This window comes from Aptenodytes forsteri, unplaced genomic scaffold (genome assembly GCF_000699145.1).
Source record: "Aptenodytes forsteri isolate BGI_AS27 unplaced genomic scaffold, ASM69914v1 Scaffold299, whole genome shotgun sequence".
Taxonomy (NCBI): domain Eukaryota; kingdom Metazoa; phylum Chordata; class Aves; order Sphenisciformes; family Spheniscidae; genus Aptenodytes; species Aptenodytes forsteri.
The window spans coordinates 3,356,838-3,366,727 of record NW_008794154.1 but is presented as its reverse complement, the minus strand read 5'-3'; positions in this window follow the sequence as shown (position 1 = coordinate 3,366,727).

The window sequence follows — 9,890 nt, the reverse complement described above, 5'->3', positions numbered from 1 at the left end:
GAGCTCCTCCGCCAGCTCCCTCAGCACTCTCGGGTGGATCCCATCTGGCCCCATAGACTTGTGAGTGTCCAGGTGGCATAGCAGGTCATTGACTGCTTCCTCTTGGATTACGGGGGGTTCATCCTGCTCGCCGTCCCCGTCTTCCAGCTCGGGGGGCCGAGTACCCTGAGGATAACTACTCTGCCTGTTAAAGAGTGAGGCAAAGAAGGCATTGAGTACCTCAGCCTTTTCCTCATCCTCAGTGACAATGTTCCCCCCTGCATCCAATAAAGGATGGAGATTCTCCTTGGCTCTCTTCTTGTCATTAATATATTTGTAAAAACTTTAAGAAGGAGCATGGTGATGGACCTCACTGAGCAGTTACCTGTTGAAGTGCTGCCGCTGTTTGCTAGGTAACAGGCTTTTGGTTACCAGATACCACTGGAGAAATAGATCGCTTTTAGGAAAGGCTCCTCATATGAAGAAAGGCTTTCAGATGCCTGTTCCCTCCCTGGTCTGTGTGTTTGCTTATTGTGCATGTTGGCCAACTCAAGAATGTATAGTTATGTATCGCTCAAAATAATTCTGTAACTAATGCAATTTTAGCTGTGTTCCTTTTGCAGAAAAAGCATTTAATATAAACACATCAACAGCAGAAATAATGTAAAAGGATCAAGCTTTCTTGCTCACAGTTTCTAATAATTTTGGAAAGTAGGAACTCCAGGAAATAGCTGACTCTTCTTAGTAACTGTGAGAAATTTGGACTTTTCAGGGTCAGGTGTAGATGTCTGCATGGCTCTGCCTTTTTTCCTAGAGGTCGTGGCTGCAGGTAGTCAGGAAGGTGTACAGTCATGTCGTGCAGCACTTCAGTCCAACTCACATCCCTGGACATGCCAGTTTGGTGCAACTTTTCCTTCTATTTTGCTGCTTTGCTGTTCTTTGCATTTTTTACATTAACCTTCTGAAATACTCCACAAAGCAATATGTGAAATTAGGCTATTACAGTGAACTACAGTGAATATTAAAGAAAATACTGGAAGCATTTCTGGGAGACTTTTTTTTTAATATCAGAACTTTCACTGGAAACAAGAGTTATGCTTACTCAGCCAGGAGACCCAAAAAAGTACTGTGTGATCCATGCATCAAAACAATAATTCTAAATATCTTGAAAGGGAGATAATAAATTGCCTGGGAGCAACATTAATCCTAAGCAAAATAAATACTCTGAGTTATTTGTTGTAAGAATTCAAAATAAGTGGAATGAAGAGGCTATGTGCATTTAAAGCCTTCACTAGGAATTGTTACTTCCATCTACAACACAACGTGACTGAAGAACTGCGTGCTGCTTACATAGTGTGAATATAAGAATTTTGAAAAAGAGGCTAGACACCAGTAATTAACACTGCGTTGTTTATTTTTGTGCATTTTGCTCACAGCTTTAACAAGCAGATAAAGAGATAGACAAGACATTGAATGCACACAAAAATGTGCATTCTGTTTACCAACTAAAGTTCTCAGAGCTATTATTGCTATTATTGCTTTACTGTTACTATACAGAGTCCTTGCTTTGATTTCTCCAATCTAATTATCCAAAAAATAATAGTATTGTAATAACACAAAAGACCTTGCAGGACTTGAAAGCTGACTAAATAATTACAATTCTGTTGGAAATCATACTGTATTTACAATATAATCCCTCATATTTATTGCTTCTATTTCAGAGTGCAATACTTGATGAATTTAAAAAAATTATTTATTTAAATTTCATCAAACGAAAATTGTGGACACTGAAAATTTAAACACTGTACATGTCTAATGAGTTCCAAAGCTAACTGCACTCTCAACCCCACCACAATTGATGTGTTTCCCCTTCTGCAGTCTAATTTACTGAGTGGCTTTCCACCATAGAAAAATTACTAAGTTTAAGGAGTATATGAAAAAAAGCAAACTCCAAATATGGTAAATTAAGTTATGGAGACATATTAACTTCTCCATAAGGTTGTAACTCTTTGAAAGTTCTCTTAAGGAGTTTTTGTAAATGGGCTTTTTTCCCAGAATCGTTGTTGGGGATAAAACTGAGTGAGACACTGAGATCAAGCTTCATACTTGCTTAAGTTAGGCTACTGGGGAGAAGTCAGAGCTTAGTGCAGCATGGCATTCATCTCCTGCTTGTAGCTTGCTCAAGTAGCTCACAGTTGCAGAATGGAAAACACTAGTATTATTTATGCAAGTGAACTTGCCAGTCATGAGGACAACTGAATTGTTTGGTCATCATTTATGCTGTATACTCTTTCCAAGTTTCTCAAGTATTAGGCACTGAAAAGAGGAGAAACAACTAAGACATGAAGTTGAAGGGGAAGGAAGATAAATTCTTGTTCTGGAGAGTTTTTGTTTTTTTTTTTTTTTTAAAAGTTGTTATGCACTAGCACAGTGCTGTAGCATTTGTGCTGTAAATGCTGCAGGAAACTATTCAAAGAGAAACTTCTTAATGAGTGCTTGGAAACATGAAAAAGCACAACTAATATAAAACCATTCAATGAATGTAACACCTGTGCTTTTTGTCAGCCATCTTAAGTGCTTAATTTTTCATGTTTGCAGTAGATCTTACACAGCAAAATATAAAAGCTGTGCTGAATAATGATCTGTTATATTTATACCATTATTCTATTTAATATCATTTACTTACTAGAATAAAATTGTCCCCCTCCCAAAGTCTTATCTACTTAGAAAGGAATAAAATTACAGATGTTAATGTTTAAGCATGGGTTCTAAAGTACATAGCAAAGATTTTATTCCTTAAGGATTAATGCCTGACTACAGTCTGAATATTTTTCTGTGAAGGCTTTAATTGCAAGCTGATAACAGTGAGTCTTTTGTGGCAACAATCATTCATTGGATCATGATCAAAAAGCAAGGGAATAGAATTATGAAGGAGAGAGACCAACTCCCTCCTTGCTCGCGTTCCCTCTTCTGCTTTCAGGGTAATTATGACGTGTTTCTGCATTCCAGAATTTAGGGAAAAAGAAGATGGGGGAGGGAAGTTAAGCCCTTTGGTAGTTTTGACTCACAAGAAATGCGTTCTTACTCAAAGAGAGAACTGTCCCTTTTACTGTTCAGGAACCAAACAATAACCGTGCTCAGCAGTGCTGGAATGAACTGTGGGTTGGCCCAGCAAATGCAGTACCAAATCTATACAGAGGGACTTTGGGGGTCATGTGCGTCTCAGTGGATAGACTCTGCTCATTCCTTGGATAAGCTTGAAGATTCGCTCCTTTGCATGAACAGTGTATACTTTGACCATAGGAACATTTGAAAAGCAGGTCATGTCACTGTGGTCCCAGTGGACTGAGGGAGGGAAGCCCACAGACTTTGCAAACAAACCCAGTGGCATGACTCACCATGCATATATCAGACTGGTATTAGTATTTTACTGAACTAGCCATGCTGATTATTTCTTTCAGTTTTGTGATTGTGGTTGCGCAAACAAAATACATGCTGAATAACTTAAAGGTGGTCATAGCTACCCAAAGACTTGCAAATCCCACTAGTGATTTACAGAGCATTGGTGATCTTGAGTGACTTAAATTTCATCTTCTTGTTGAGGCTTCTAAACCATGAGGGATAATCTGACCTGTTATTCCAGTTTGATGGTGAGATACTAAAAACCCAGTTGTTTAGGCTGGTGGCTTTATAAATGGCTGTGGGAATTGTTAACCGGATTCTCTGGCCTGTGCTGGTAGAAATTAATACTAAATGCTACTGGATGTCTTGTAGCCTTGTGAATGCAATTACGGACAGTTTTTTAATCAAGCAAAGTTTACATGTTCTTGTAGATAAAGTTTTTTCTAAATTTATTTTTTTCTTTTCTTAAGCCTGTTTTAACCACCCTTGATCTGATGTATCGTTATCCAGATTCAGAATTTCTTTTAAGCAGCTTTACATACCTGAGCCTAAACTAGAAAGAACGGGCAATGGACCTTTTGCTTAAAGCTGGGGAATCCCTCCAGTAGGCTCTAGCCTTGGTCAGTAAGGAATTGGATGTTTTGCTCATTTGTACCAGAGCCCTCAGGCTGGCAGACACTGAACGTCCTTTCATCCTTCTGACTTCAAAGTACTGCTCAGAACTTTGCAGAAACAGGCTTTTAGTTAGATCTGTAATTGAAACAGATCTATTAGACTGACCTGTCTCATCTTTTCAAAGTGTCTTGTATGTAACCTTACAGCAAATTAATGTTATTTTCAGGTAGAGCATGGTCTCATGTATAGTTATTGCAGGTCTTTTTAGCTATGTATAAATGCACCTTCCTGGAATTCCATTTGAGAGATGAATTAAACACTAGCTTGTCTCCCGTTACATATAGTTAAAAAATATTCAAGGCTTTCCGAGAATTGGAAATTTATTGTTTCATTATGAAGTTGGCCTTAGCATTTTTGACACGGCCTACAGATTTCATCCTCTTTATCCAGAGGAGCTAAGAAAATTGTGATCAAAGAGCTAAAACTAGAGTTGGCCTAGAGGATGTGGTAGGGAATGATAATATAAATACACTTGTGAGATTCCTAAAAATTCACACGCGCACACACATAGGTGGGTGAAATCCTCATTTCTTTGTGTTCTGTCGTAACCACTGATGTTCTGGTGGTACAGCTGCCTCGTTGGCAAAGGATTTTCAAAGTTAAAAGCATGATCTACTTTAGTCTGAGTTAAAAATCCTATCAATAAAACTTTTCCTGTGATAGACTGGTAACCTCTGATTATGAGGTATTATATCAGGGTGTTTGACCTGGTGCTGGGTCTGGCTGGGATGGAGACCCTACACAGCAGCCTATATGGTGCTATGTTTTGGATTTGTGACTAAAACAGTGTCACCCACCAGAGACCTTCATGCTTATGGCAAGCGAGACACACACGAGGGCTAATGTTCAAGTAATGTGTTGCTAGGAGCAGCTGTCTGAATATTCCAGGCTGGAATATTCTGGTGGAAATACAGTGTTTCTGTACAAGTTGGTAAAAATGTAAGACAACCTTGTTGCATGAGGTTGAGAGAGAGCTGTTTGAGGATCTGGGTTCTGTGGCTCACAGTGAGCAAGCCCCCGTTGGTTTTCTTGAATGAGATTCCTGGAGAATACGTAATAGAGGAAAATCGCAGTTAGAAATAATCAGTGTTGATCTTGAAGATGTAAGGAAGGGAATTAGCTAAAAATGCCGTAGGACTTAGGTTCTTTAAGTACCCTGTAAAATAACTTCAAAATTTTTGGAATTTCAGCTGCCTAATATGGATACTGGTTAACCCTAGCCATGCACTGATGTAGCTGAAATTGGTGACTTTAATGGCAAAAGTCAGCTGCAGCCAGTTTTGAGGTCTCGCAAAATACCCAAGAACCGTTGTTCCCCCCCTCCCCATTTGCCAGGTATTTGAGTTTTTTTGCCAGCCAGATTATTTTTGTCACATGGGCTGTGGGTTAGTCTCTGTTCAGAGTCGAGTTGTTTGTGGGGATAAGAAGTTGCATTAGTTGATTTAGGGTATCAAAAGAACTACAGAGCATTTCAAGGTGAGTGTTTAACGCAAGTGTCCTGCCATTTTTGTACACCACTATGCCGAGGGGCAAAAAAGCAGATGTGACCTGTGGCAAGTCGGTACCAGAGTGAACAATGGGTAAGAAGGAGAAAAGAGAAACTGGTATCTATTAATTACAGGACATTAGGAAAAGCATGCATCTCACTGAGAAGCCAGGAAGCAAATATACACATGTATGTTGTTTCTGCTGAATTTTCTTAGCATTCCCAATCCATGAGAAGTTCTGAAAAACATTGGTTTGAAGCCAGTTCAGACTCAATTCCTCTCAAGCAAAAAATGCTGCCCTTCTGCCAGGTCTTTGACCAGAATCATATCAGGAGTTAAGATAGGAAAATTCATTCTGGTGATAGTTTGATCAGTATTACCATCACTAAATTGGCTAATTTTAAAGCTGTGTTAGGCAGGGTGTCCAATGACAGCACCATGTCCTGGACAGAAATTGTTGCTCTGAAAGGGAATGTTTGCTCCGTTACGTTAAAACCAGTTGCTTCTCAAAACATGAATCTGTGTTTTTTAGGGATTATAAGGTTCTATGTAGCAAAATTGATTAGATTATAAGGTTCTATGTAGCAAAACATAAAGCTTTTTTTTTTTTTTTTTTTTTTTTATTGGGGTGTTATTTTTTTTTTTTGTTTTTTTTTAATAAGATGAAGATGTTTTGCAGGGGTTGCTACGGTGGTTTTGTGGGATGGAAATGCACTGGTAATTTGCTGTTAAGTTGTTTACAGGAGAATATGAATGAAATTTCACCACCCACAGCAAAGCAAACGTCCGTGTCTGGTATTATTTCAGAAGGGTTTCAGTAGAGAAGAAAATAGCTGTACAAATGCACTATTTGCAGCCCTTCCAAGGATGATAAAATACAATCTAGATGTCTGTAGGGTAGAGGGCATAAACATTTTAATCTCGTTTCACCTTTTCATCGTTTTAACCAGAATGTGAAACATTTTAATTTTTCCTCTTTTTGCTTTGTGATTTTTTTATTTATTTCATTTTTAATTTCTGTATATGAATGGTTTGGAAAGTGTTTATTGGGCATTTTAATCTTGTTTCACCTTTTCATCATTTTAACCAGAATGTGAAACATTTTAATTTTTCCTCTTTTTACTTTGATTTTTATTTTTTTTTTAATTTCTATATGTGAATGGTTTGGAAAGTGTTTATTGGGAATATTTAGTGTTCAAAAGTTGATATTTACACTCAGTCATCACAAATAGCTTTAAAGCCATGAACAAACCCTACTGCTCCCATGCAGCTTTCCTCCCAGGAAGACAAGAAAGCACTACCAGTCGTTGGTGGGGGAGAAATTCCTTCCTGACTCCAAATATCAGGGCTGCCTTATCCCTAGGATACATTAATTCCAGGTAGGGTACCAGCATGTGCTCAACATCCTGCCTTTTCCTGTGGCCAGTCTGTCATATTTTAGAAGGAAATAAAGTTATGCATCATGGGGAAAAGTTTTGAAGAAGAAATAGTCTTAAAGCCTAGAGCTAATGTAATATAGATCTCAGATCTGTAAATTACAGAGGCATACATTGGCAGTGACAGTCTGTTTGCCACTGTGACATCTAGCTTTTGACTTGATTCTTCATTTCCTTCTTTAAAATTATTATTTAGGGATGAATTGGCAGCAGATGATTATAGTATGATTCTTCAGTTTGATTTTGTGACCTGACAGAAGGATACAGTTGACTTACCTACGTAGATCTGTTGACTTAACCTGTACTCGCCAACAAATTGCTGGAGAATTGTGGATTAATTTTTTTCACTTATTTGAGGACAAACTTACATTGTCTTTGATACCCCCCCCCCCAAAAAAAAAAAAAAAAGACTGTCATATAGTTTAACATCACAAGGCCATTGACTAGTTCCCCAGCTGGGCCTGATGTCAATGTATCCCACCACTGACTTTCAGTGATCTTTAGACCTGATGTGGTTGTTTGGCCATAGGTGTGCTGCTGAGAAGAAAAGAAACCCCAGTGGATGCACTCTGCTGAGAACATACTTTTTCCCTTATACACTTGCGTATGCCGAGAGGTGACTGAAGGTATCTCAGTTTGCAGGCCTGCAGACTGACTGACAGCTCATTAAAGTTAATGGGACTGGTCAATTTATAGGACTTTCAGTCTGGCTTCTTATCAGTATTTATGAACACACATTTTTTGTAACTTAGTGTTGTTTTTTATTAACCAAAATGACCTGACTCAAAGTAAAAATATTCAAAATAAACAACATAAAATATTCACTACCTTTGGCACAGTAAGTCTGAGCTATCTGAAAACCTGTCAGAATTCATAGACTGCCTGAATCTTTTGAGTCTACCCTGAATTCATTTACCCTTATCTACAGGCTCTGTAATTAAAATACATTTCCAAATCTTCTGAATTATTCTTTTCTGTTTCCTTTCATATTCTCTTAGTTTGTCTTTCTGTATTACTCTTAGTTTTTATGCAACTTTGAAAGACGAAAGGATTCTCAAGTTTAAGCCTTGACTTTTCAGACATCAGATTGATTTCCCCCCAGTATTCTGGGCACAATGGTGATATTTAGAGTTTTAATAAAGAGGTGAAGACAGGGAAGTAATAGCTTAGTACTTTTCTGATGAGAAATGCAGATGCTGTGACTTCGCAGGTAAGATGCTAATAAGCCATTTTACTGTGTACTTGCCCAGAGTGAACCAATAATATTCATCTGTTAGTATCTTTTTGTGCAAGTCCTTACCAAGATGACATGCAAAGAGGGCAAGGTAGAATTTTACAACTTCTTCAGTTTCTTTATGATTACTACGATTTCATTTTTGTTTTTCCAAGCAGAAGAAGCTTTTGTCTTTTTTTTTTTATTTTGCCAATGTAAATATAAAAAGCATCAAATCTTGCCTTCTTTGAGTTTCTGTATATGTTGTAAGACCAAGTAGGGTGAAAGGAAAGCTTCTTTAGACTTAATTGCAGTGGCAGTCAGACTATAGAGCTAAAAGGAATGGCATTGTAAAATGAATGGCATTTGCAGTAAATAGCAAAACTCTGATTTCTTCACTGGAACAAAAGTCCTCCCAAGAGAAGTTTCTTCCAAATTTTAGGCATTTGAATTAAATGAAATATAAAAATTCAAATGTTACTGGGAAAGTTACATTTGTATTCTGCAGAGAGCTTGTACTAGCTTTCTGCATACATGCAAGAGTCATTCTGAAGGTAATTTAGCTTTTCTGCTCACATAGTAACTAAAAAAACCAGCAATTAACTCCATCTGTTTTCTCCAGAAGAGGCAACATACATAAATAAGATTTCAAAGGTGCCAAAATGGGATTGAGAGGAGATTTCCATTGGTTTTACCTGGGTCCAGTACACTGCTGCCCCAGTCTTTCCAAAGATATCACTAGAAATGCTTTATTGATAAAAATAGTCCCATATTGCATGCATTGTTTCCAAGGACATGTCTGCCATTTTTTGGCACTGTAGCTGAATTTGAATTGTAAAGAGCAGCACAAAAATTAAACTAAGGAAAACAAGTTCCTTAAAGGACAACAATTCCTTATCTACTGAGAGGTGATTTTTGGTGTTGGTTTTTTGTTTGATTCAGGTTTAAAACCAACAAATAATCTACTTTCTTCTTTATTTTAAAGATAATTTTGATACGGTGAAGCAAATAACAGAAGTAGAGGCTTGTGTGAGAAGGCTTTTGCCAATGAATGCCATATAGTGAAGCCTAACAGTTGTTAGGACGAGCTGGGTTTAAAATCCTGGCTTTAGGACAATGGTCTTGCTGTTTTAAGAGAACAAAAGGCAGCATAGAGGTCAGTTGCTTCAGAAGCAGAAATCGTTTCATTTTCTCCTTTTACAATTACTGAAAGTTGTAGTGGCATTATAATGAAATCACACTGTTCTGTTTCAATGAAACACCACCCCAATTCTGTTCATTCAGTTATTTAAATATCTTTATCATAATTTTCACAGGCTATTGTTTAGGATATTCGTTTTCATTCTGAGGTATGCAGATTTTTGTGCATTGATATGCTATTAAAAGAAATCATGCAAATTATCTAAGAATAGCAAGTTAAGTTATCAGGAGGCTTAAATTTATTATAGAGAAATCTGAAATTCCAATGTAGTTTTCTTTTCCCAGTCCACAAATCAAGAAAAATATTAAAAATCTTTCTCCTTTGGTTAAATTAGAAAAGTTACTAATTCTGTCAAATTTCCTGAGAAAATGCTATATACCATATTCTTGCTAAGAATAATAAAAGAAAAAAGCTATTGATATAATCAAATAGTTTTCATCCTTTTTTATATAATCAAATGTTTATTTACCAGTCAGATGTTAGTAAAGGGTACTCAA